Source organism: Myotis brandtii, unplaced genomic scaffold, assembly GCF_000412655.1.
Source record: "Myotis brandtii unplaced genomic scaffold, ASM41265v1 scaffold312, whole genome shotgun sequence".
NCBI lineage: Eukaryota > Metazoa > Chordata > Mammalia > Chiroptera > Vespertilionidae > Myotis > Myotis brandtii.
Window position 1 is genome coordinate 4386255 of NW_005361955.1, and position 27169 is coordinate 4413423.

Here is a 27169-nt window from a genome sequence, read left to right on the forward strand (position 1 = left end):
CAGGTGCCCTGAGACACTGGCCCTGAAGGTCCTTCCACCTTCAGTGCCCTCCTCCCAATCAGAGCACCCCCTCCTGGAGGGGGCAGGGCAGTGGAGTGGGAGGCTTCTAAATCTAAGAGAAGCCCCTCCACGCACTGTGACCTCCTAACCTTGCTCCTGGGGCTGCCCCCACCATTCTGGACTTAAAGGAGCAGCAGCTCTGCCAGAGATGAGACAGGAAGATGTGGGAGGGGTTCTACTCCTCTTTGGGAGTCCCTGAGGGGCTCTGGACATCATCTGTTCCCCAATATGGCCAGCCCCCAACTCATCGCAGATGTCCCCATGGATTATGTAGATGCACAAGACATATGCAGACATCCCTGCCAGTGGGCACCTGTCAGGAGAGAAAGCACCTCTTGAAGGGGTCTTCGGCCAGGCCTGCAGCCCCCGCAGGTGGGAGTGCTTGCCGGCCTGTGGCTGGGTTGCAGAGGTAGTGTTTAGGTGGCAGCAGGGAACTCACTGCAGGCTCTACTCTGCAGGCCCTGCAACCACAGATGTGTAAGTCCACTCCAACCCCCACGTGACCTTTGCCCCCAGGCATGGGAGTGTCCTGACTAAAAAGAGGGAGGGGCAGACCCCCTTCCCAGCCACTGTTGTTCCCCCAGAAAGAAGGAGAGGACTTAGACCCATTTTTTCCCTCTCTGCTATCACTACCCCACCCCTTCCACCACTGGAGGGATCCCTCCCTCCTGCTCAGCCCCAACCCTATCCTCACCATGCCCTTGACATTCCCTCCTACTTCGAGGGAGCCGGCTGATTCCTGGGACTCTGCCAGCTTTAGTTCCTCTTGATCCCACGGGAGGAATTAAAACCGCAAACAACACCGTGGTGGTTCGGTCCAAGCAACAACCCCCCACACCGCCCCCAACTCTCCTCCCCGGTCCGCCCCGCAGAAAAGCCCTCGCCGAGGCCCTCCCCCGTTCTCCGCCCCCTCCCCCAGCCTCCGGCAGCGCAGCGGCAGGGGTGGCCTCTGCCTCCCCCGAGATCGCATTTTGCCGGTGCGATGCTCTCCTAGAAGCCAGCGCCGCGCCTCCGCCCCCCGCCCCCCCACCTGCTCGGGAAGGATGGTACAGTCTGCAGAGGGACCGGGCACGCTGGCTGGGCTCAGCCGCGGCACCAGCTGCCGCACCGCGATTCTGGGGCTGCCCGCCTGTAAACCGTGCCGGATTTGTGCTGATTTTCGTAGCCAAGTAAGTACCGGCATCCCCCAGCATGAGAAAATAAAAAATAAAAAGCTCCCCACTTCGCTCTCCCCCTTACTCCCTCACCCATTTTATTTTGTTTCATTTCATTTGCTTTTTCTCAGCGCTGATGGTGGTGGTGGTGGTGGTGGCAGCGTGGAGGGGGGGTGCGAGCTGGGCTTGTTTATCTGGCAGCAGCCGAGGCTGCATTGGGAGTTGCTGCTGAGAGAGACACTAGTTTGAGGGTCTGTCTGTGTGTTGGGGCTGAGGGCTGGAGTGCTGGAGACACGGGCAGGGGAGCCTCGGACAGGCGGATGCCTGGGGTCTCAAGTAGATTCCAGACAGCAAATGCCCCATTGGATGTTATGCAAGGGCCGGCCAGCCGGTGGTGGGGAGCGGGTGGGGGCAAGGTTCTCTTCCCTCTGAGCTCCTGACCTGGGTACCCCGCCTGCCCCAGCCAGGGTCCCAGGAAAGAGGCAGCAGGAGGCCCCCCACGGAGGATCCCCTTGGTGGGGTAGGCTGCCCTGTGCTGGGACCCACCAGGTCTGGCCGGCCAGCCTGGGCATGTGGCAGCAGGAACCAGGTCCCTGAGACGGCCAGGATGGGGACACGAGTAGGATGGCCAGGCCGTTTTGCAGCAGTCATGCTGGGTGGTAGAGTTGGCACTTTCTGCCAACTGGAAGCCCAGTTCCTCAGCCAGCCTGGGTGGCCTCTGGCTGAGCACTTGGGCACCTGGGCTTCTCCCTGCCCCCTGCAGGGTCAAAATTGGGAAAACCAGCAGGGGACCTCTGAACTCCCAGAGGAGGGGCTGCTGTGGGCAGCCTCCCCTTACTAGCCAAGTAGCCGTTCCACACCACTTTGCTCACCCAGGTTGTGAAGGGAGGGTTCTCTGCACTGGCCAGCCCCAGTCAGGCAAGGGCCCCAGGAGTCTCAGGGTCCCCACACAGAGGCCCAGCCTGGCTCGACCTTCAGAAGGGTAAGTGAGCAGGCGAACTCGGCCAGCAGATGCACACCCCTGGCCCAGTGCAGAAGGGGCTCCCCTCCTCACCTGCATTGCTCTCTAAATCGCTGAGAGGAGGCAGAGCTGATATTTGGGGCAGTTCCAGGAGTGGCGGGCGTCATCCAGAGAAATTCTCCTTTGACGTGTGCAGTAGGAGGGGGCTTGGAGTACAGACTGCCAGAGCTTCCACCTATTAACTTCCTTGAAGGGGCAGTGGCAGGTTTGGGACTGTGGCTCTAGGTTCAGGAAAGATGCCAATGTTATTTAGCCACCTTCATATGTCCAGTCCCATTCTCATCAGGGCCTATTCATATCCACAGATTTGCACAGATGCATATATACAATAGAGTGCCCATTGTAATGCACGATATAGTCCATCATAGACACTTATACGGAGTACCCATGCCCACAGATACAGTCCACCATATGAGACTATAGCTCACATCCTTATGTACCATCTAGCTCACCTGCAAAATACAGCCTGCACATGAATGCAGCATGCACGCACACACACCTGTGAAGAAAGCATGCCCACATATGCAGGTAGCACAAACATAGGAATGCAGTGGGCTGCACATGGGCAACCGGCCTACATGTAGTGCCCTACAGCAGCCACAAGTGTGGTGTGTGTCCATGTGAGGACTGGCCCTGGTGTGAAAGCTATAAGCACACACACATGTGAGGTCCTGAATGCCAGCTGCATGGCATGTCTGCACATTGGCAAGTACATGGCATGCTGGAATGTGCCCACAGGTGAATGTAGGTTGCACATGTAGAAGACGGCCCTGGGCACACACAGATGCAGCACCTCTGCGTGATACTATATGCACGCCCCCACTCAGCCTCCAGGCATCTCGTGGAATTGAAGGTGCCTCGGGCACTGGGGAGAGACTAGCCCTTCAGGGGCCTTCCGGTGAGGACAGAAGGACACTCGCCTCCAAGTGGCAGCTGCAGCCCTACACAAGCCTGAGGGGAGGGCCAGCCCACATTCCCAGAGAACTGAGATTGGATTCAGCAAGGCTATCTTGGGTTATTGATGTTCTGCAGGGAAGACTGCCCAGTGTTGGAAAGGAGACAGAAGGGGTGGGTGCAATTGCTTCCCATGGCCCAGACCACCAGGACCCCACAGGCCCCCTTCCCTGGCACCAGGAAACCAGTACACTGGTGGGGGATCTCTGAGAGATGGGGCCCCAGATGCCTCCAGCATTCTCCAAAGTCCTCTCCAGACAGAAGGTCAGAAAAGCTTCCTGTGGCTTATGCTGTAGAAAGACTGAATTGCTGGGCCCCTTTATCTGTTCTCCAACTGCCCCCTCTCCCTTTCTCCCTACCCAGCACAATTATGGGTCGGGGAATTGGGCAAATAATAACCCAGCAAGGACTCACTGAGCAGATTACTCTGCATACATCACTACAGTGGGGCCTCGCCTGGCCTTGTTATTCTCAGACACAGATGAAGCAGCAGCACAGAGAAATGTAGACACTTACCCAAGGTCACACAGCTAGAACATGCAGAGTTGAAAGCCAGGCCATCAGGCTCCCTGCCTGCTATCTTAGACCCTCACTTCCCCTCCTGTGTGAGTCCACTTCCAATTTGGGGTGCCAAAATCTCGAGAACCAACAGGTCAAAACTGTGTGATTTTTTTTTATTTTTTATTTTTGGTGAGGATCCAAGAAAGGGTCTAGATTCTAGGGCAGCGGTTCTCAACCTGTGGGTCGTGACCCCTTTAGCGGTCGAACGACCCTTTCACAGGGGTCGCCTAAGACCATCCTGCATATCAGATATTTACATTACGATTCATAACAGTAGCAAAATTACAGTTATGAAGTAGCAACGAAAATAATGTTATGGTTGGGTCACAGCATGAGGAACTGTATTTAAAGGGCCAGGAGGTTGAGAACCACTGCTATAGAGGGTCTCCTGTAGGTACAGACAGAGCCTCCCTGGGCCGATGTGGACCTGTCTTAAGCAGCCAGATAACTCCGCCACCCCTTTTCTACATGGAATTGATGGCACCTGAAAAACCAAAGCAGATGAGTACACGCTGATGTTACCTGGCCTGGGTCTGTTTGTTAGAGGGAAACTAAGGCCCGGCCAGGTCCAAGGTCACATTGTGCTCTCTAGAGAACAGGGAATCTTGCCAACCTCTCTCAGGTCCCAGGCAAGAAGCAGCAGCTGCCTGTTTGGGCCCCTCATTTTCTACCCAAATGTCTGACTCCACGTTAAAAAGATGAGCACACCAGGCCCAGCTTCTGCTCCTGACTAGCTGTGTGACCTTGGGCAAGTCACTTCGTCTCTCTGCATCTCAGTTTTTTCATCTGTGATCAGGACATGCCTGTCCTGTCCTGCCTCAACCCACAGCTGTCTGAGAGCCTTGGACACTGTGGAAGGCTGTGCATAGGGGCGGGATTGGCACCAGAACCTGGGACCAGAGCAGGTGAGCATCTTGCTTCTGCTATTGGCCAAGGTCAGGAGGGGAATCAAGGAAGGAAAATCTCTAGACTGGTGGATCTCAAGCATCAATGGACATATGAGTCACCTGGTGAGGGCCAGGTTTCTGCTCCCCTCCCCTGATTCAGGAGGTCTTGAGGGCTACATTGTCACAGGTGCCCCAGCGACCAAGGTGATTGAGGGAGCTCATAGGCTTTCAGAGCTGGAGTGACCTGGGCATCATGCTCTGCCCCCACTCCTGCCACATCTGGAGAAACAGGTTGCCTGGCAAGTTGGTGACAGAATGAGACTGAAACTCAAGTCCCTAGCCCTCCAGTCCTCTATCCCACCCCTAGGCTTTGGCTTCACCCTGCATTGCTAAATCAGGCCCTTCTGGGGGCAGGTCAACCTTCAAATCCAAAATAAGGCTATATTCTCAGCAATGTGGCTGGAAAGCGTGCTCCAAAGAGACCCATCGGGCCTTCTGGTTGGTCCTGGTGAAGCCTCTCCCGGGCATTTGACAGTGGGGAAATGACTCCTCTTCTGTAAATCTTAGCCTTCATTTTCCTAGAAGGGGGATAGATATAAACAGGGATGTTTGGAAGATTTTAAATAACGTGTGCGAGGCAGCTGGCACATAGTAGGTGCAGGGTCAAGGCAGAGAGCACTGGGGGACCCTGAGGTGCAGGATGTGGCTCCTCTCGGCCTCCCTTAGAGGAGCTGTGTGGTGTGCAGGTGCTGGGAGCTACATGCACACACATTTTGTGGCAGGGGGTGGGATGGGGGAGTGGACAGGCTTCCTCCCCTAGTCCCACCTGGAATACACAGTTCTGTGTGGGATGCAGGGCTGGGTCGCCTGCCTTCTCCAAGGCCAGGACAGTGAACCTGCAGTTCATTTCTCCCTTCCAGTGGGAGCCTCAAACAAGAAAATAGGGAGAATGTTCTCCAGGACAGATTCAGTTGGATGTCTATAAGAGCTGGTAGTAGATGGAGAAGATGGCAAGGGCCTGGCGTTCACAGCAGTGGGGTGGTGCCTCAGTTCACCCATCAGTAAAATGTATGATAATAGTACCCACTTCTCAGGCTGTTGTGAGGAGCAAATGAGAGAAGTAATGGACATAACGTGCTGAGCTCAGGCCCGTATTTATGGCTCAGTGAATGGAAGTTGTCAAGATTGACAATCAGAAGGTGTGAGTTCAGTAGCTACCTCTGCCACTTAAGGGTGCCCTTGATTAGTCACGGTGCCTCTTCAAGCCTTGGTTTTTGATCTGTAAAATGGAAATATGCCACTCCATTTGGAAAATGGAAGGCTGCCCAATTCATAGGACTGCTCTATGACAACAATAAACAATAGGTGACACTTTCCGCAGCAACTCCTGAGAACCTACTGGGTGTGCTGAGGGCTTCACCGTGGTCTCTGGTTGGGAGCCCTGCAGTGGGTGGAGGGAGTGTTGTTAAGATCTTAGAAGCATCACCTGGCCAGTGTGGCTCAGGGGTTGAGCATCGACCTATGAACCAGGAGGTCACTGTTTGATTCCCAGTCATGGCACATGCTCAGGTTGCGGGCTCCATCCCCAGTGGGGATGTGCAGGAGGTAGCCAATCAACGATTTTTCTCTCATCATTGATGTTTCCATCTCTCTCTCCCTTCCTCTCAGAAATCAATAAAAAAAATTTTTTAAATAAAGATCTTAGAAGCATCATACACAATCCAGGAAACCTCTGAAGAGTCAGAGTGGAGGGCAAGGTGGCTGGGCCTGATGGAGGTGGGGGTGGGGACCAGGGCTGGTGTCCCTGAGGCTAAAGAGGTCCCCAGGTAGGGAGAGAAGGCCTTTTGGCCTGAGGGCCAAAATAGCTGATTCTGGGCCCAGCTCAGTCACTGTGGGTGACCTTAGGCAAGTCGTGTCAGCTCCCTGGTCTCATGATTTCCCTTTGAAAGAGGGGGAAGTGATCCTGCCCACCTCGTGTCTTCAGTGAGCCTCCTGCCATCTGGCTCTAGGTGAACCAGGAGGTCACTGTTTGATTCCCAGTCATGGCACATGCTCAGGTTGCGGGCTCCATCCCCAGTGGGGATGTGCAGGAGGTAGCCAATCAACGATTTTTCTCTCATCATTGATGTTTCCATCTCTCTCTCCCTTCCTCTCAGAAATCAATAAAAAAAATTTTTTAAATAAAGATCTTAGAAGCATCATACACAATCCAGGAAACCTCTGAAGAGTCAGAGTGGAGGGCAAGGTGGCTGGGCCTGATGGAGGTGGGGGTGGGGACCAGGGCTGGTGTCCCTGAGGCTAAAGAGGTCCCCAGGTAGGGAGAGAAGGCCTTTTGGCCTGAGGGCCAAAATAGCTGATTCTGGGCCCAGCTCAGTCACTGTGGGTGACCTTAGGCAAGTCGTGTCAGCTCCCTGGTCTCATGATTTCCCTTTGAAAGAGGGGGAAGTGATCCTGCCCACCTCGTGTCTTCAGTGAGCCTCCTGCCATCTGGCTCTAGGGTGAAGGGGCTGAGACAATGCAAGTCTGCAATAGCAGTTATAGCCACTGTGTTTGTTTCCTACAGTTGCCTTAACAAATTACCACTAATTGGGTGGCTTAACACAGCAAATCTTAATTCTCTCACAGTTCTGGAGGCTGGAAGTCTGAAATCAAGGTGTTGGCAGGGCTGGTTCCTTCTGGAGGTCCTGAAGGAGAGTCCACCCCTTCCTCTGCCAGCTTCTGATGGTGGCCAGCGCTCCTTGGCATTCCTTGGCTTGTAGCTGCATCACTTCAATCTCTGCGTCCATCTTTACATCACCTTCTTCTCAGTGTGTCTCTATGTCCTCTCCTTTTTTTTTATAAGAACATCAGTCATTAGATATAATCACCCTAAATCCAGATAATTTCATCTCCAGATCTTTAACTAAATACATCTACAAAAACCCTTTTTCTAAATAAGAGCACATTTTGAGGTTCCAGGTGGACATGAATTTGAGGGGAGATGATATTCTACCCACTATAGTCACTAATATTTATTTACTGCTAGTAAGTCCTCACTATCACCCATTTTACAGATAAAGAAACCAAGGTCAGGGAAGTTAAGAATATGCCCAAGTCATACAGCAAGTGAGGGACAGCTCTGGGATTTGAACCCAGGAGTCTGGTGATCTTTTTTTTTTTCACCTTTTTGGAGCTGGCTGGGGCTGCCCATAGCCAGGAACTCATGGGCAGGAACTCCAGCAAACTCTGTGTTAACTCAAAGAGAAGAGCTGGAGGTGGGCAGGGGAGTTTGGAGGTGTGAAGGGGGCAAGAGCTAAAATGTGCCCATCCTCAAGCACTTTGCAAACATTTTCTCATTTAACATGTGGTACAGTCATTGCTTATTCCAGGCCACATCCTACCTAATAAGTGACTTTACCATTAAAGAGTTGTGTATTGTTGAACTAGCGACTTAACCTCAGTTTACTTCTCCATAAAATGAGGGTCACATTAGTACGCACCTTCCTAGTTGTTCTGAGAGACAAACAGGATTTAGGTAAAGTGCCTAGCCTGGGGTTATGGTCCAGTTAAAGGGTCAGAGGGTGTTTCCTCGTTTGTAAAATTGGGGTAATAATCGTGTTGTCGTTATTATTGTTATTATACTATTTGTTGTGTGAGGTTTTGGTGAAGTAACCAGAGGAAGCACTTGGCTCAGGGCTTGTCCAGAGATCAGTATTTAAGTGGCCTCCTCTCGTGCCACCAGAAATGCAACGAATTAAAATCCCAATGCCAGTGTTTACTGCTGTGTGACCTTAAGCCAGCAGCTTTGCCTCTCATGGCTTGGTGTCCTGACAAAGTGGGGTTGAGAAAACCTGCCTCACAAAGTAGTATGTGTGATGTGATGTGATGGATAGAAACCTGTCACAAACGGAACCCCAGTCATCCCAGACGTTCGAAATATGTCAAGCTTCTGTCCTGCTTCCGGGGAGAGGCCCTCAGAACAGGCCATCCTAGTCCAAGGGGGAGGATTGGATTTTTGCAAAGATGCTGAGAGGCCATGCTGTGCTGGAACAGGGGTTGGAGGAGCCTGTGGGAGGAACCTGGGAATGGGTGAGCCTGGTTAGGGTCCAAGGGCCACAAAGCTTGGAAGAAAGGAAGCAGGTCTCCCTGGGGCTCCCATGCCAACCTGAGCAGCTTCCTATAAAGTGGTGGCGTTCTCCGTGCTGGCTTGGGCTGCTCCTCTAGGCCATGCCAGGCCGCCCCAGGGGCCACTTTGCAGGAGCCATGGGGAGCATCATCCAGAGGAGCTTTTCCAGCCTGGCTTCCTCAAACCCCTGCCTCACTGGGCTGGCTCAGGGAGCTAAGTTGTCAGTTTTCTGTTGAGGCTGTGGAGGGGTGGGGCATACTTGGGAAGCCTTTCAGGGGGTGTCCTCCAGCCTGCCTGAGGTTCTGTGTTGGGTGAGGGCCACAAGCTCATTGGGAGCAGGGGTGCTGAGCTCTGGCTAACAGTCTTCTCAGCATTTTAATCTGTGCCCGTGGGCAGGGCACACAACCCACGTGGCCTGACTCAGCTGTGACGTAGCATGGTGGTTCCAGACCAAGTCTGCCCAGGGTCAAATCCGAGGTCTGGGGGCTGGCCAGCTATGCGTCCTTCATCTTCAAGCCTCGGTTCCCTCAGCTGCTAAATGGGGATGGTAATAGTGCCTGCCCTGTAGGGTTGTTGTGGTTAAAGCTGAATTGTGTGGATTCCCAGATGCATGTTTTGATATCTCTGAAACAGGGTGCCTGTTACAACTGGCAAGTCACAGTAGACCAGCCATGCCTTTGTCTTAAGTACACATAGGGTAGTGATGCATCTTACAATGGATGCATCTCAGATTCAGTGAAATATGGTAAGTAAGATAAAACCTATAAAGAATTTAGAACAGGGCTTTCAGGCTGGTGGGAACAAGCCATTCTCCCATCTGCCTCCCAAGCTCAGTCATGGTGAGACCTTAGGTATTTCTGTGTACCTCACAGGAGCTTTTGTGCCCTGTTCTGAAACAATGGGCATGAGAATACCCACCTCCTAGGGTTGTTATGAGAAGACAGCACATTTATGTGGTATCACATGCCCAGCAGAGTGCCTGTATGAAATAGGTGTTTAATAATTCTCAGCTCAAAACAAACAGCAAAGATGATAGTACAGGGAGGAGTTTAAAGCACTAACTCTAGGATTCCAATTCTGCTCCACCACTTCCTTGCTGTGTGACCTTGTACAAGTTTCTTAACTTCTCTGTGCCTTAGTTCCACCATCTGTAAAAATAGAGATAACAAAAGTATCTAATTCATAGGATGGCTATTGGAATTAAATAAAATTAAAGTGCTTAGGGAAGTGCTTGGCAAAAGTGTAGGCAATTATTATTTGATGAACTTCTAACAAGTCTCTTCTAGTTCAATAAATGGTAGCTAAAATAGACACTTGGCTCAGTAAAATAATAACAATACAGACCACACTCATTTTACAGATGGGGCAGCTGAGGCCCAAAATGCATGTTGGTTTGTCCAAGGTCACACAGCTGCCTCTCCCCAGTGCTAGAACCACATCCCAATGTCCAGGCACCAGCTTGATGTTGCCTCCTTGCCCATCAAGACTCTGTGATTCTTATAAGAAGGGGGTTCTTGACAAGGGAGGGATGGTTTCTAGAAGAAGCTGCAGCCAGATGTGGTTTCCTTCTTTCTTCATGTCTCTCCCTATTTACCACAGTACAGGGGAAGGGGCTGGTCTGGGCTGGGCTGGGCTGTGCCCAAGGTCAGCTGAGCCGACCAACCACTGCATAAGCCTACCAACCAGCACTTCCTGGCCTCCAAGTGCCTTCTCAGTGGCTGCTGCAGAGTTGACACAGCAGAACTCCCTCCTGAAGAGAGAAGCTCTGGCTGGCCAGCTGGTCCAGCCACCAGGCAGTGCCAGGGCCACAAAAATGGATTGGGGAAGGCGTTGAGGAGCAGAGACCTAGGTGCACAGCCTGGCCTTGACAAACACTGGCAGTAACCTTGGGCCTGTGACAGTCCCTCTTAGACATCTGTTTCCCATCTTTGAAATAAGGACCTTGGGGCCAAAAAAGGGCCTCCAGGCACTTTAAATGTCTAAGATTCAAAATTGCTCTGGTATTATTGATCATCAGTAATAGGAAGGGATACGGTAAGGAGCTCACAGCTGAGTGTGTGTACACTTCCGTGTGGATCTAGGAGCAAGCCTGACCCAGCAGCAGTTGCAGTTCATCCCAGGGTGGTTCTTCAGAGAAGGAGGCAGATGGAGGGTACATAGCCCAGCAGCTAGGGCATAGCACTGCAGGCTGGCAAAGGGTACCCGGGCAGGGCAAGACAGTGTCCAAGATGTCATATGTATTTGCAATGCAAGGGTTGTTAAACCCAGTTTTTCCTAGCAACTATCCAAAGACAGGAGATTAAGATCTCTTTAAGCCACTTTAAATTTATCAATTTATGTGACTTACTTAAGATTAAAATTTGGCCCTTTTCCCCATTCCCACCTCCAGCAAATTTTAGGTTTCTAAACTCAGAGGGTCTTGAAAAAGGGAGAGAATGTAAATCAATAAAACCAATACTAGCTAAGGACTTGGTGTGTGCCGGCCATGTGCCAGGCTCCTTGCTGACCCAGACGTGAATCAGCTCCAGAAACACCTCTCACTGGGGAGCCCAGGCAGCCTCAGTTTCTTCATCTATAAAATGGGGCCAGTGTAGGACAGAGTCTGTGGCCTTGGCTACCCCTATGCTCAGACAACAGAACTAAGTGTAGCTGGGTATTGGGGTCCAGGGCTGTTTCTGGGTGTTTCTCTGCCCTCTCAGAGACCTGAATCTGCTCCGATGGCCTCAGGAGAAGGGAATTCCAATAACTTCCCTGACCCTGGGAACCTTCTCCAGGAAGTCTCTCTGAACTCCAGAGTCAGACCTCTACAGTGGGACTGCAGCAGCGAAACATGAATGCAAATGCTGGCATTGGAAAGGGGCCAACAAGCCTTTACACCACAATCTCCCCCAAGCCGCACTACAGCCTCCAAGGCAACCTGGAATAATAACAGCCGTCGTTAACCGAGCACATTCCATGCTCGGCTCTCTATGCACAAGTGTTCCTGCACCCTCACAACTGTGAAGGGACCCACTTACAGAGGAGGAGACTGGTCTCTGAGAAGAGCTGAACTCACAGGGAGATTGAGGCCCAGAGCAGAGTTGCCCAAGGTTGCCAAGGGAGAGCCCAGAAGACTGGGACTCTGTCCATGGTGATGACTACTCCTGCCACCCCCCCCCCACTCCACCCCAATCATGTGTTCTCCCTAAGGGGCCAGGTGGATCCTTTTAACAATATAAATCAGACTGTGGTGCTCTCTGTTTAAAACCCGATAGACCTCCCCATGATGTACAGGATCCAGATTCCTTCCCATAGCCTGTGAGCACTTCATGGTCTGGTCCCCCACCCACCCCTCTTTTCTCACTCACTCTTCTCTAGCTTACTGGCCTCCTTTCCAGTCCACAAACTCATCCGCCTCTTTCCTGCCTCGGGGCCTTCGTGTGTGCTGTTTCCCCATCTAGAATGCATTTTCTCTCTCTCCTTACAAGATAGCTTCCTTCTCATCGAGCTAAATGGTATTTCCCCACTTGGGCTATTTAAAGGAGCTTCTTCTGTCACGGCACTTGTTTTTTAATAGAATTTATCACAATTGACATTCTTTTCAGTATTTATTCCCTTGTTTGTTGTCTGCCTCCCTCTAGACGAGACAATCACCTCCTTGAGTGCAGGAAGCTTACTATCTTGTTTACTCTTGTATCTAAGGGCCTAGGATGGGAGGTGAGGGGCTGGCGGGTTCTGTTTTGTGCATCTGTGAAAGCAGTGTCCTGACTCAACATCACACCTGACCCGCTATCTGCAAGACAGGGGAGGAATGATTGTGGGAGGTTTCCCAGGAACCTCATGCTCACCCCACCTCTCTGTGGGGGTGAGGTGGAGAGAAAGAGAGTGGGCAAGAGGTGCAGCCTAAATGACGCAAATGCAGTTTCTAGTCTCCTGCCATTTACAGTCTAGCTGGGGAGAAGGCAGCAGAGAGGTGGGTCTATAAATTGTCTAACACCAGGTCGCAGCACGAGGGTTTGAGGCAGGAGAAAGCAGAGGAAGGCGCAGGAGGAAGAGCTCGGTGGCATGCAGTCCTCTGGGAAATTGGGCTTTGTTGCATTGTTTGTAGTCCTCTGAGTATTTTTTATCTTGAGGACACCTCGTTTAGGAACCAGGACTTAATAAAGGGAAATTTCTGTTGACTAAACCCATATAGAGCTGAGCTCTGGAAAGAGCGCACCTGATACTTACCTGTCTCACCCCACAAGTCCCCAGCCTTCTCCCCCAGCCAGGCACCCCAGAGCTGCCAACCCATGAGGTGGCCAAAAAAGCAGCCAGGCAAGAACCATTTGGCAAACCCTATTTTTCTTTTTAAACTGCAAATTTATGTTGCATGCTTGTTGAAACAAAGGAATGATACAGACGGATCTATAGTAAAATAACTAGTTTTCTTCTCCCCACATGTGCCTCATGTCACCTCTGTTAATATCCTGTTTTGTCGATTCTGGATGTACATTTTTTCCCCACATTTCACATTCCTGAGATCAGGATATATGTGGGAGCTGATGACAAGTCACAGTTTTGCTGGAAGCACTCTGTCTTTCTCTGTGGTACGAAAAGTCATGGTGGAACATAGGATTCGACTTAGAGTCAACGAAATCTGGCAACTTGCTGTTCTTTCCCGTGCTTGTTCATTCACTTACTGGCAGATATAAATTCAGAGGGTTGCTATTTCTTTTCTAGCGGATCATTTTATTCATACCCATGACCTTATTCTGTCCCTAGTGGACTGTGGCCATCCAGGTGGCTCGGCAGGCTTTGAATAAGAGACAGCAGAGGTGAGTGCACGTGACGCTGGCTCGGGAGCTGCCAGCCCTGCCTCTTCCCAGCTGTGGTGTGCCCTCTCTATGCCCCCATGCTCACATGAAGGCGCTAGCATATGTGCACCTGGGGCTGGCACTCCCCTCCTTTCCCCCTGACATGGATGGTGTGGCATAACAGGACACGTCATTGCCCCTCCCCTACCAGGTAGCCCTGAGACCCAGAGGATGCCAGGGAGTCTGAGCTCAAATACAAAAGTTGGGTGCAAAAGGTTGGCTTCAAAAAGGCACATGCAAACAAAGGCAGGAGGTAAAGTCAGAAAACAGGCTCAAAGGTCAGAAGAGAGAACAGAAGGGCAGAAAACAACCTGAAAAGACATTTCCCTCAAAGCAAATAAGACATATTTTTAAATATCAATGGAAGCAAATAGAGGCTTCTTACTAAGGAGAAAGGTGCAGAAAGTCCAAGGTGATCTACCGGCCTCGTTGGCTCAGCCCTCTTCAGGTGAAGGTCCAGCATTCCAGGAGTCCCTGGCAGCCAGATGCACCTGCTGGCCACAGACCCCTGAGTTCCTTCTAGCATTAGTTTCTGAAGCAGAATGCTGCTGACTGAGCACAATGCCATTGACTTAGGCACTGTTCTCAGTGCTCTGTGGGACTTAGTTACTACAACATCCCTCTGGCTGTTACTATTCCCATATAAAAGGCAAACGGCCAGAACGACTGGTTGCTTTGATGCCCACTGAGGCCCCAGTTGGCCCCCTCACCCCGATCAGGGGCGGGGCTGGCCAGCCAACCACCCATGTCCCCTCCCTCCAGCCGGCCCAGCCCCAATTGGCCCCAATTGGAGCAGGCCAGCCAGACCCCACCGGTGCACGAATTCATGCACCGGGCCTCTCATTTTACATATGAGGAAACTGAGGCTCTGCAACATACAGTGACCTGCCCAAAGGCACCCAGCCAGCAGGCTGACTCCAGAGCACCCAGCTTAACCAAGACAACAGCGGCCTCACAGTCCCAGAGTGCTCAGTCTAGCAGGGAGATCAGTAAACAAGAAGCAACATGAGCACCAGGCCGGGGGCAGGCACTTTGTTGGGCAGCCAGGGAACAACCTTGAGAGGGCCACACACGGTAGCCAGCCGAGTGGAAGGATAAGTAAGAGCTAGCCAGCTGGAAGGAGGTAGGAGGTGGGGAGGTTGCTCCAGGCACAGGCACGGCTTGAGCAGTGTGGAGGCCACCACCAGCCAGCAGCCCAGAGGCTCCAGGCAGGGGTGGCGAGTACTCAGCTGGAGAGGTGACTGAGCCAAGCAAAGGGCTGCACAGTTTTAAGCTGGGAAGTAATGTGATAGGATTGGCCATTTGGAAGATCCTGTGGCATTAGTGAGGAGAATGGTTTGGAGGGAAGAGCCTGGAGGCCCACAAGGAGAAAGTCAGACAGGCATCCCGTGAACAAGGGCAAAATGGAAGACACGTTTCCAAGAGAGGGGACACGGGCCAGCTGACAGGGCTTTAGGACTCATAGGAGGCATCAGGGGAGGGGAGGGTGAGTCCCAGTTAATGTTGGAGTTGTTGGGGCCCTTTAAAAAGGGATGGAGGTGGTGAGAGGTGGACCAGGCAGAAGCAGTGAGAGCCCAGATCACGTGCGGCTTTGTAGGTCATGGTATGGAGTTTGGGTTTGATCCTGACATTGAAGGTCTTGGGCAGGGTGCGACATATACACAGCCCCATCTGACTGCTGTGTGAAAAAGGGATTGTCACCTCATTCAGTCCTTACAACAGTTCTGGGCAGTTGGTGATGAAATTCCCATTTTAAAGATTTAAAAAACTGAGCTGCGCGGGTAGTAAGTAGCAGAGGAAGGTTTGAACCCATGTCTGCGCGACCATATCCTGCACACTTGATCAGTGGGCACCCATGGAAGGTTCCTGGACTGGGAAATGATATGGTGCAAGTAGGATTGAAGGAGGCTAACCAGGGGGAGGTGCCTCAGGTTTGGTTCCTGCCCCTGCACCTCCATACCCCTAGGAGCAGAGTCCTGGCTGAAGGGCCAGCCTTTGGGCCAGATAGGGAAGCCCTTTCCTTAAGCCACCCAGTAGACCATGTCAGCTGGTGCTCAGCCTGTCTTTGTGATTCTCTGCAGAATGAGCAGGAAGGATGCGCAAGGCTCTGCCCACCCCCACCCACATCTCTGGAAAAAATACGGAGAAAGGCAGAGTAAATTTGGTTTCTTTGCTGTAATTCACAAAGGCCTGTTCTATAAAGCCTTCCTGAGGAGGCAATCGAGGGGCAAAGGGAGCAGGACCCACTGGCTGGAGAGGAGCCTGCTGCAGGTCTGCCAGGCCAGGTCAGGCTGTGGCAGGTGTGACCGCCACTTGCCCTTAGCAACCGCCCGCAGGAGAGGACGTGAAACCATCACCTGCCTCCTCTTCTAATCCCTTTTGTCACCCCACTGCTCCCCTCCTGTGCCCTGACTCAGTGCAAAGCTCAGGGATGAAGGCACTGCCATGTCTGCCACCCACCAGCCAGTGACCTCACCACTCTGAGCCTCAGTTTCAACAGCTACAAGAAGCCCTTCACTCAATGCCTGGCACATCGTAAGTTTAAAAAGCAGACACTGCCCCTTTGGTGGCAGAGATGACAGTGGCTACCCAGCCTCCTAAGTCTCCTGGCCTCTTGCCCCAAGCCTCTGCCTCCCTCTCCTCCCCTCCGCCCTCCTCTATATCCCTAGCTGAGGCCAAACAGGACTCAAAACAAGCCCTCACCCAGCGCCTTTCACAGAGGGTTCCCATCGAGTCAGCTCTGCCCAGGCTCTGCTCCAGGCCAGGCTCTGTGCCAGACCTTCTGTCTCATTCTTATCTTATCCTCCCGACAACAGTGCAATGGACACGTCCTCATCCCCATTTCATGGCTGAGGAAACCGAGGCTCAGAGCCATGAAGGAGTCTGTACAGAATGTGAGGAGCTGGGCTCAAACCCAGGTCTGCACAGGAAATTGCCTCTTTTACCAACCTGCTGGGGCATTTTCCAGGGCTATCAGTGGAGGCTGTATTCTGTTGAGGGCTTCTAACGTGTAAGGGGATTTTCCTGCATTTGGAGGTGAAGTTTTACGAGAAGAGAGGTGATGCAATGGGTCATTGCCCCGATTCTGCTGTAGCTGGGAATTAGGGCTGTGGGAGCCCTGCAGCGGGGTTGGCAGGACAGGGTCAGAGCTGGGATGAGCAAAGATCAGCCTGGCTAGTGAGTGAAGACAGTCCAGAGTAGGGCAACCTGGGGACAGGTGGTGAGGAATGAACCGAGGCGGAAGGGGGTAGTGGCTATAGTAGGTGGGTGTGGAAAGCTAAGAATGCCAGAGACCCTCCCAGAGCCAGCAGCCTTGGAATGACTGTGGTGATAAAGGCGGGGGAGATGCTGAGGATCCTCACCGTTGTGCAGACCCCCAGACTGTCCCTTCCTCTCACGGAAAGGCAGCTGGGGAAGCTGTGTGCCGTGGGGGAGGCAGATGGTGGCCAGGCAACGAGGAGGATCCAGCTCATACCCTCCATGACCTGCAGAGCACTCAGGTCTCTCCCTCCCAGAAAGCCTCTGGTCCCTTTAGAGCAGCGGTTCTCAACCTGTGGGTCGAGACCCCTTTGGCGGTCGAACAACCCTTTCACAGGGGTTGCCTAAGACCATCCTGCATATCAGATATTTACATTATGATTCATAATAGTAGCAACATTACAGTTATGAAGTAGCAACGAAAATAATTTTATGGTTGGGTCACAACATGAGGAACTGTATTTAAAGGGCCAGAAGGTTGAGAACCACTGCTTTAGAGGCTGCCGAAGTTTCTCTGCACCCTTCCCATCCTCAGTCCGCAGAACTGACACACGGTCAGCGCCCGCACACATCACTAATGCGTCAGACCTAGAGAATTCCTCCAGCTGCCTCTTTTCACAGGGAGGAGTTGGGCTCAGAAAGGTCTAGTAATTAGTTGCTCAAGGTCACACAGTGAACAGGTGGCAGAGAAAATAGACTCTGGGCTTATGACTCACTCCTAGGGGAGCATCTTATGTGTTTCCATCCAGAAGAGAAAGGGATCCCCATTTTCCTTGTGCTCTGTGCTGGGGACTGATGGTGATGCACTGGTTCCTGCACTTTTTTGTGGGCAGCTCCAGCGTCTGCCTGGGCTGCAGCGGGCCAGTCCAGCAGTTTGGTTTTACTTTTTTGGAAGTATTTTTCAGGGAGGTGTTTGGAGGCCAGCCAACAAGTCTTTTCTGCCACCATGGAAATTGCCAACAATGGAATTATTAAAACCTCCCGTGACCCTTCTCCCACCCCACTAATGAAAAACAGCTCGTTGGTGGCCAGGCAGGGGGCAGAGCAGCTGAAATCCCAGAATGAAACGTGCAGAGAATTCCCCAGCAAGAGACTCCCAAGTAGATGGCTAATCAGACCCAAGGGATCCCAGTTTGGAACCCAGGCAGCCTCTCAGGAAAGGATTTCCAGCTGCTGTGGGCCAGGAGCCAGGGTGTCTCCTGAGCCCAGGACTTCCTCCTGTCAGAGCTTGGGCGGTGTTGGCAGGGTGGGCAGTGCCTTGCACGTCATCGATGCTCAATAAATGTTGGTTGTTAAATAGGTACGTAAGTGGGTTGGTAAGAATGAAGGAGAGAGGGAGGATGAGATAGGTCCCATTAGAAATCATCTGTGCCGTGTGACCTTGGTCAATCACTTCACTCCTGTGCTGTCCAACTTTCTGTAAAATGGAGACAGTTATACCTACCATTCAAGGTGAGTTGAAATGAGAAATAATGCATGTGAAGTGCCTGGCATAATAAACACCAGTGACTTGATCATCTCCATCATCACCCTGAAGATGAAGTAGAATAGATAACATGTGAGCTTGGGAGACAGCCCTGAATGTGTCTCAGAAGCCCTTTATGAGCTGTGTCACCTTTGGCAAGTGACTTCACTTCTCTGGGCCTCAGTTTCCTGATCCATGAAATGGGTATAAAAAAGGAGCATCTGTTGCAAGGTTGATTGTAGGGATCAAATGAGAGTTAAATTTGCCTGGGAAGCACTGCTCCTCCTCCCCACCCCCCACCCCCAGTGTTGTTCCTCTTGTTCTGACCAGGAGGGGCAGGGCAGGGGGTAGTGGTGGGTCTAGAATGGCAGAGAGACACCATTCCCTGAACTAGGGAGGGTAGGGTATTTTAGGTTAGACCTCTGTGAGCGAGCAGAATACAGGATTCTCAGTGCAGGGGTTAGGGCCAGCTGAGAATGCCACTGTGATTGACAAGCCTTCAAGGAGACCTGGAGCCAGTGTAGACTGGACTAGAGGGTCCCTGGGGATACACAGCTCAGGGACAATGACCACCACACTCTGAGGTTCCAGCCTTAGTCCAGCCCCTGAACTTCCCACTCTCCCTCTTCTCTCACCACCAACCTGGTCAGGAACGATCTGCCCTTGGACCAGTTCTCACCCACTTGGGTGGGGCAAAGCAGGGAATGGACTTCTCTGGGCCCAGGCAACAGGAGCTAAGGGTCAGTTGGTGTGAGCAAAGCAGGCAGTAACTGGGAAGCATGCATTGCAGAACAATTAAGGGTTTGACTTCTGGAGCCTGGCAGAGCTGGGTTCCAGTCCTGCCTTCCCAACTGTGCAGCCTGGGCAAGCTGCCCAAGCCTCAGGCTCCTCATCTGTAAAATGGGCATAACTGGTTGGCTGTGAGGATGAAATGAAATAGTGTACATACACACTGCAGGGTACTACCTGGGAAGGGCCTGCACTCATTTACCCACTCAACTGTGTGCTGAGCATCTACCATGTGCCAGCACTAATGTGGGCAGGGGGGGTTATGGTGAACAAACAAGACAGTCTAGGGTGATCAACATGCCCTGGTTTGCCCAGGACATTCCTAGTTTTAGCACTAGAAGTCCTGCATCCCAGAACACCCCTCAGTCTCAGGCAAACCAAAATAGCTGGTCACCCTAATACAATCTGTGCCCTTGTGAAGTTTAAAGTTTAGTGGAGAGAGACAGAAAGGTAAATATGTAACAGTCATAGGAAATAAAGGTGTTATTTAAATAATAACACAGAGTAAAGGGGTAGGCTTGTTATTTTTGATGAGGTGATCAGGGCAGGCCTCTCCAAGGAGGTGACATTTGAGCAAGGACCTCAAGAGGTTAGGGAGTGAGACATGTAACATCTGGGGAAAGCACTCCAGGCAGAGGGAACAGTATAGGCAAAAGCCCTGAAGTGGGACATTGTAGGAACAGAAAAGGGGATAGGGTCAGTTGAAAAAGGTTGGCCAGTCGAATTAATTGGGACTCCCTTCAAAAGCAAGTAATATAAGTGCCAAGTCAAGTTAGCCTAAGAAAAAATTATGCTTTGGCTAACCTAACAGGAAGAGAAAAGGGTATGACTATATCCTGGTGCTCAAATAAGGTCTTTTCATTCCTCAGCTCGCATCTGTGTTATCTTCATTTTTAGGAAGGTCCCAGCAGCCCCAGGCAGACCTCCTACCCATCTGTAACTCCAGCAAAAAGACATGCTCTGTTCTGGGGTCCAGGCATGGCATGTGGCAGCATTCTGAGGTCTAATGTGGCTGGAGCAGAGAGTTGGAAGATAAAGATGTAGAAGAGGAAGGAGGCAGGAGGAGCAGCAGGGCCAGGGCACCTGGGTCTGGCCTTGTAGATCCCAGTGACTTTGGATTTAGTTCTGAATGTGCTAGAAGCCACTGGAAGGTTTTAAGCAGAAAATTGGCATGATCCAATTAATGTTTTAGGGATATCAATCTTGTTGGTGTGTGGAGAATGGGTTGTAGGAGGCTGGGGACAGTAGGGAGAACAACTAGGAGGCTAGTGCAATCACCCAAAAATGAACAGAAGGAAATGGACTTGAGAGGGACTTAGGACAAAGCTTGGACCATGCTTTGGGTCTGGGTAGGGGTAGGAATACAGGCAAGAACTTGGGTCTCAGCCCCGAAGGAACTGGGGTATGGGAGGGAGTTAGGGACAAGGCAGCCAGTCCCTAGAGTTGGGGCCTATTTGCCTGGATGACACAAGCCCCCTGAACCACATGGGATCTTTGAATACCCTCCCAGTTAGGGACCAGCTGAGCCCAGAGCCTGAAGCCTAAAGTTTGCAAGTGGATCCAAATGGCCCCAGCTGTGAGGAAAGAAGTGTGGAAGGGCAGGGAGCCTACCAGCAACCATGGGAGACCCAGAATTGAGGGAGCCTCCTGTTTTAGCCATGGTTATTCCTCATTCCTTCAGTCCTTAGAGGAACATCAGAGTCCAGCTTGGGTCCCAGAGCTTCTGATGTTCTGGCTTTTACTTTGTGCCTAAGGGCAGCTAAGGTGTCTCCTCTGCCCACCAATGCAAGGAAAGACTTGCCCAGAAGGTTTTGGCTTGTAGGAAGCAATAAGCCCTCGTTGGGGTCACCTGCCTCCTGAACCACCAGGTTGGACTAAGTCCTGGGCTACTTCTAGAATGGGTCTAGTTTTGGATGTCCAAGCAGATGAGCCATGAGCATTTTTATAAGGTTCCTAACCAGGCTTCTGGTATGGCCATCTCCAGGTATAGCTAAGTTAAGCCTCTGAGGACATACACCTGGAGGCAGAAGGGACTCAGTTCTCCGTGCACCATTCTAGGGATGTGTCCATGCCCAAATCTGGCAGCTGATGAACAGAAGACTAAGGCACAGAGAATCTAGGAGAGTTGGCTGTATTTGGGAGCATGGCTGGGCTCAAGGTCATCTATGGAACACCCCTTTGGGGGCTCAGCACTTTCATACATATCAACAGCATCTCTTCTAATACAACAATTTTGCAGGGGGGTGTTGCTTTTCCCACTTTCCAGATGAAGAAACTGAGGTTGAGAAAGGTCTGTATGGCATTTGTTACATAATAAGTTCCCAGAAATTTGAAATCAACAAAGTGAGTGTCACCTCCTGCCCCCTAGAGATCATGCACTGAAAGTCATGGCTTCCCACCTTGGGAAGAACATTCATAGCCAAGGAGATCAATCTTTTCATTCAATGCATCCATCTTTCCTTCCTCCCTCCATCCCTCCCTTTCTTTTTTCTTTCCTTCCTTCCCATACTATTTACAGATGACCTACTGTGTGCTAGACCCTTGGAATATAATAGTGATTTTAAAAATACAGGCCCTGCCCTCAGTGGTCTAGTGTCGAACACCAATCCAACAGTCACACAAAAACATGTAAAATACAATATAGTAAGTGAATCAGGGAAGGCGCCCCCCCCCCCTGAGCAGGTGGGATTAAGCTTAGAATAGAAGGAATAGTAGGAATTTACTAGGTGATGATGGGGAGGGAACAACATTAGCTTTCCAGGCAGAGAGAACAGAACAAAGTCCTGGTGGGAGAATGAGTAGCATGGCTGCAGCAGAGGCAGGAAAATGGGGTGTTGGAGCCAGGACAGACCACCCAGGGCTTTGAAGATCACATTAAAGAGTTTTGTCTTTATCTAAAGCAGTGTGGGTGGAGGAACGCTGTGATATGATCAAAATTGCTTTTCCAAGTGCCAGCAGAGAAGCCAGTTAAGAGGCTTGGCTGGGTGGCTCAATTGATTGGAACATTGTCCCATACACCAAAGATTGCAGGTTCATTTCCCTGTCAGAGCACATACCTAAGTTGTGGATTCAATCCCTGGCTGGGGCATGAACGGAAGCAACTGATCAAGGTTTCTCTCTCACACCAATGTTTTTTTCTCTCCCTTACTCTCTCTCTCTCTAAAATCAATAAAAATGTATATCCTCAAGTGAGATTTAAAGAAAAAAAGGCTACTGTACTCATCCTGGCAAGAGATGAAAAAAACTTGAACAAGGGGTAGGAGCTGTGAAGATGCAGGGAAATTAGTGGTTTCAAGGAAACGTAGGGTGTAGCAAAATCAATAGGACTTGGATGATGGAGAGGAAAGTGACAGGAGTGACTTGTTTTCTAGCATACTAACAGTGAACCCCAAGGGAGAATAAGGTAGGGGTAAGAAAGCTTAAGGGTTGGATTTCAGAAAAATTTAAGTTTGAACTCCTACCTTATACCACACACAAATCAAGTCAAGATAGAAGAAAAGGGGTGGGGGGCAAGCTTCATGACATTGGATTTAGCAATCATTTCTTAGATGTGATAACAAAGCACAGGCAACAAAAGAAAAAAAAGATAAATTGGACTCAATTACACTTAAAAAGTTTTGTGTATCAAATGATTCTATCAACAGAGTGAAAAGATAACCCATGGAATGGGGGAAAATACCTGCAAATTGTATATTTGATAAGGGGTTAATATTTAGAATATATAAAGAACTACTACAACTCAACAAATAAAAGACAACCCAATGCAAAAATGGGTAAAGGACTTGAATAGACATTTCTCCAAGGAAAATACACAAATGGCCAATAAACATATGAAAAAAATGCTCAACATCACTAATAATTAGAGAAATGCAAACTAAAACACAGCGAGATTCCGTCTCATACCCATTAGGATGGCTACTGTAAAACACAAAACAAAACAGAAAATAATGAGTGTTGGTGAGGATGTGGAGAAACTGGGACAGTGGGTGCTATTGGAGGAAATGTCAAATGGTGCAGCTGCTAGGGGAAATTATATGGTGTTTCTTCAAAAAATTAAACATAGAATTACCATATGATCCAGCAGTTCCACTTCTGACTATATCCCCAAAAGAATCGAAAGCAAGGACTCAGATATTTCTATATCCTTGTTCATAGCAGCATTATTCATGATAGCCAAGATGAGGAAGCAACTCAACTATATCCCCAAAAGAATCGAAAGCGAGGACTCAGATATTTCTATATCCTTGTTCATAGCATTATTCATGATAGCCAAGATGAGGAAGCAACTCAAGTATCCATCAACAGATAAGGAAAGTGTGGTGTATACATACAAGGGAATATTATTCAGCCTTAAAAAGGGAAGAAATTCTGCCTGGCCAGTGCGGCTCAATGGTTAAGCATTGACCTATCAACTGGTCAGGGCACATGAACTGGGTTATGGGGTTGATCCACAGTGTGGGGCATGCAGGAGACGGCCAATCAATGATTCTCTCTCATCATTGATGTCCCTCAGCCCCGCCTGGGCCCTCTCACAGTCCAGGAGGCCTTGGGGGATGTCTGACTGACGGCTTAGGCTGTACTCACCAGCCATGAGCCCGGCTTCTGGCTGAGCGGTGCTCCCCCTGTGGTAGCGCATTGACCACCAGGCGGCAGCTCCTGCGTTGAGTGTCTGCCCCCTGGTGGTCAGTGCGCGTCATAGCGACCGGTCATTCTGCCATTCAGTCAATTTGCATATTAGCCTTTTATTATATAGAATATTTTAAAGGGAAGAAATTCTGACACATGCTACAACATGGATGAATCTTGAATACATTGTGCTAAATGTCACAAAATGACAAATATTGTATGATTCCACTTATATGAGGTCCCTAGAGTAGTCAAAATCATGGAGCCAGAAAGTAAAATAATGGTTGCTAGGGGTTGGGGAGAAAGGGGAATGGGTAAAAGGTTTCAGCTTGGGAAGATTAAAAAGTTCTGGAGATGGATAGTGGTAATGACTGCACAACAATATGAATGTTTTTAATGCCACTGAATATACTCTTAAAAATGGTAAAAATTGTAAATTTTGTTATGGAGATTTAACCACAATAAAAAGACAAGTAGATGAAAAAAATTAAGGTAATTCATAGTTCTGAACATAAAAACTTACAATTATAAAGCTTCTAGAAGAAAACAGGAAAATATCTTACCACCTCAGAGTAAGAAATGATTTTTCAGAGAAGACACAAAAACACTGTCATAAAAGAAAAAATGGACAAGTTGGACTTGAGATCTGTTGAGTATGAAGTGTAGGAACATCCAAGTAGAAAGGCCAGTAGGAAGCTGGTATCTGTTGGTCATGATGAGGCCTGGACTGGAGGGCCCCCATGTTGAGGCTCCTGCAGTTACCTACAATCTGCCTTTTGGGTCCACAGTGGGGTCACCTCCCTTATGGCCCACCAAACTAGACTAAGTGACTTTGGGCCACTTCTGGAATGGATCTAGTTGTGGATGTCCAAGCAGATGAGCCCCTGAGTATTTTCCCAAGGTACCTGCTCTGAGCGGCATCTCACTGGGGCGCAGCCAAACTTGGGGTGCATCTGTGATAACAGCGCTCTGTACAGGTCTGTAGCCTTCACTCCTGTCCTCAGGGCTAATGAGGGAGTCAGATGAAATCTAATTTCCTCTAAACTAGAGGCTGATCAATTATGGTTACAGAAGCTTGCTGTCTAGAAAAATTAGCTTTGCCTTTTGCTCAGGAAAGAACAGCATCCGAGTTCTTTCTCCTCCACCATGTTGGCATGGAGAGGAGTTGGTTATTGTAGGATCCCAGGTCACGGGACCATGGGAAAGCTGTGGAGCGGGAAGTGATTGTCAAGTGGTCTTGCCTTGCTGAAGCATGGGGGTTCCTGGACTCAAACCTTGCTCTCTCTAACCATCCCCAGATGCTTGGGTTTCCTGGCTTCAGCATCTTGGTGTTATTTCTACCCAGCATTCATTGGAAAGCAGGGAGTTGAGTTGGTCCCAGTAGATAGTGATTCTGGGGCTTTGTGGTACAAAGGGGTCAGGGACTCCTTTAAGAAGCTGATGAAAGTCACAGGCTTTCTCCTTAGAAAAATGTAAATCTACACAAACCTTACAAAGGACCCTTCATGGACCTCAGCTAATGACAGCCTGATATGGGGCTCCCTAAAATGGCACCCACCTCACCCAAAGCTTTCTTGCTTAGCCCTCTGGTTATCTTCTGGGTAAGGTATCATTATGCCAATTTTGCGGGTTAAAAACCTGAAGCTCAGAGAGGTAACCCAAGCTGCCTGCCTGGTCCCGAAAGAAGCAACAGGCCCTTTGAGCTGGGAATTCCCAAACTCACTCTCTCCTCCTATACATTCGGGAGGCCCCATCCCCAGCTTCTCTGAGTGGGAATATAAAGTAGTCAGTGGGGGGATTCTGGATGGTGGAGGGTAGAGCTATTGTCTGAATCACCTTTGAGTTCCCAGTACCCAACCCAAAGTCCCAGAATTAACCAACTGAATGATGAGATGGGAGGAGTTGGTCTCTGGCTTTGGAGGTAGACATGCTCTTAGACATCAGCTCTATCCATCCTAGCTCTGTGACCTGGGCCTCTCTGAGCCTCAGTTGCCCTGTACCAAAAAAAAGGTGGGGGGGAGACCTCAACACTCCTCTAATAAGGTTGTTAGAAAGATGAAAGGAAGCAGTTGTGTGTCAGACTTTGTGCTCAGTGTTTCACATGTCACCTCTCTCAGAGCCGAAGCAGGGGGGGTATAAATAGCCCCATCTCACAGATGAAGAAACTAAGGCTTAGAGCAAGGCAGTTACCTGGCCAGGGCCGTGTAGCAAGCAGGAGAGCTGGAATTAGAGCTCAGGTCCACCTGACCCATCTGTGCCCTTGACCAAATGCACCTGATACCAAGCAGGTGCTCCAAAAACTCACAAGTTTCCCCTCCTGAGCTTTCTTCAGGACCTACAGCTGGTAACATTAAACATAAGACAGAATAAAAGTGGCCCAGGGAGGGTGTAGGAACTTTGCATGACCCCCTCCAGGCCAAGTCCTTAAAGTACTTTCTGATTTCCTACACAGTAAAGTCTCTCGTCATGAGCTCAGGGCAATCGTAAGGGAAGTAAAATTCACTGCTCTGTTTCTCTACTTTTATCTTTTCATTTCTCTCTCCCCACCACTGCTGCAATGGCAGGTGGGAGGCCCAGCAAATGCCCAGTGTGACCACCCCTCATTCTCGCACCTGCTCGCCTCCTCCCTCTGTTAACCTTCCTTCTTCCAATTGTGTTCAGAGCAGCAGCCCAGGCTCAGACTGGAAGTGATGAAGTTCAGGTGCTCAGCCCACCGCAGCTGTGATGGTACATCTCAGATTGTGGGGCACAAGGGCTCACCATGAGCCTTGGACATGCTGGGCCCAAGTCACAGAGATGGGCCAGCCTCCTTCCCCTTGGAGCTCCCAGAAAGACTATAATAGTGTGGTATGTTCAGAAGGCCATAGAAACACAGAGGAGGGTGTTGCAAATTCTGCCCTGGAGGAAGCAAGAGTTACAATTCACTTTTGCCTGCACAAGGACACCTCAGGCAGGGGAACTGCCTGGGCAAAAGCCTGGAGGTGTGGAACCTCCCAAGGTGTTTATTATGATTGGAAAGAAGGATACAAGGAAAGGGTCGCAGGACGTGAGATTGGAGAAGTAGGCAGGGCCTGTGTGTCAGGCTAAGGATTTTGAACCTTGTTCTGAGGATAATAGGGAGTCACTGAAAGCCGTTGAGCAGAGAAGTCACCTAATGGGGTCAGCCAGTGTGGCTACATGGCTGCTGGGGCTCATCTCTGAGCCTCTTCCCTTCTGTCACTACGCTCTCTCCTCTGGTGATCTCACCCTGTCCCATGGCTTTAAATACATCCCTAAGCTGCTGATTCCCATATTTATATCTTCAGCCGGAGTCTCTCTTCTGCACTCCCAACACATCATCCAACTGGCCACTTGGCATCTCTCCTTGGACATCTCACAAGCATCTCAAAGTTAACAAGTCCAAAACAGGATTCTTGATCATGCCCACCCTCTCCCCCAAGCCCACTCCTTCCCC

General features: G+C 50.4%; 1 protein-coding gene across 10 annotated transcripts in view; it reads left to right on the forward strand.

The window, feature by feature from the left end:
* Window positions 1–27169, forward strand: part of ATP2B2 (ATPase, Ca++ transporting, plasma membrane 2) — a 296412-nt gene that overhangs the window by 115099 nt on the left and 154144 nt on the right. For 3 of the 10 annotated variants that reach the window (XM_005870065.2, XM_005870068.2, XM_005870066.2), the window contains exon 1: window positions 980–1229. The exons of 3 other annotated variants lie outside the window; for them this stretch is intronic. The gene's annotated coding sequence lies outside the window, so the exon portion shown is untranslated. Of the gene's footprint in view, window positions 1–979; window positions 1230–27169 lie in introns of those variants that run through there. 4 more of the 10 variants (XM_005870069.2, XM_005870063.2, XM_005870064.2 and 1 more) reach the window with 2 other exon arrangements.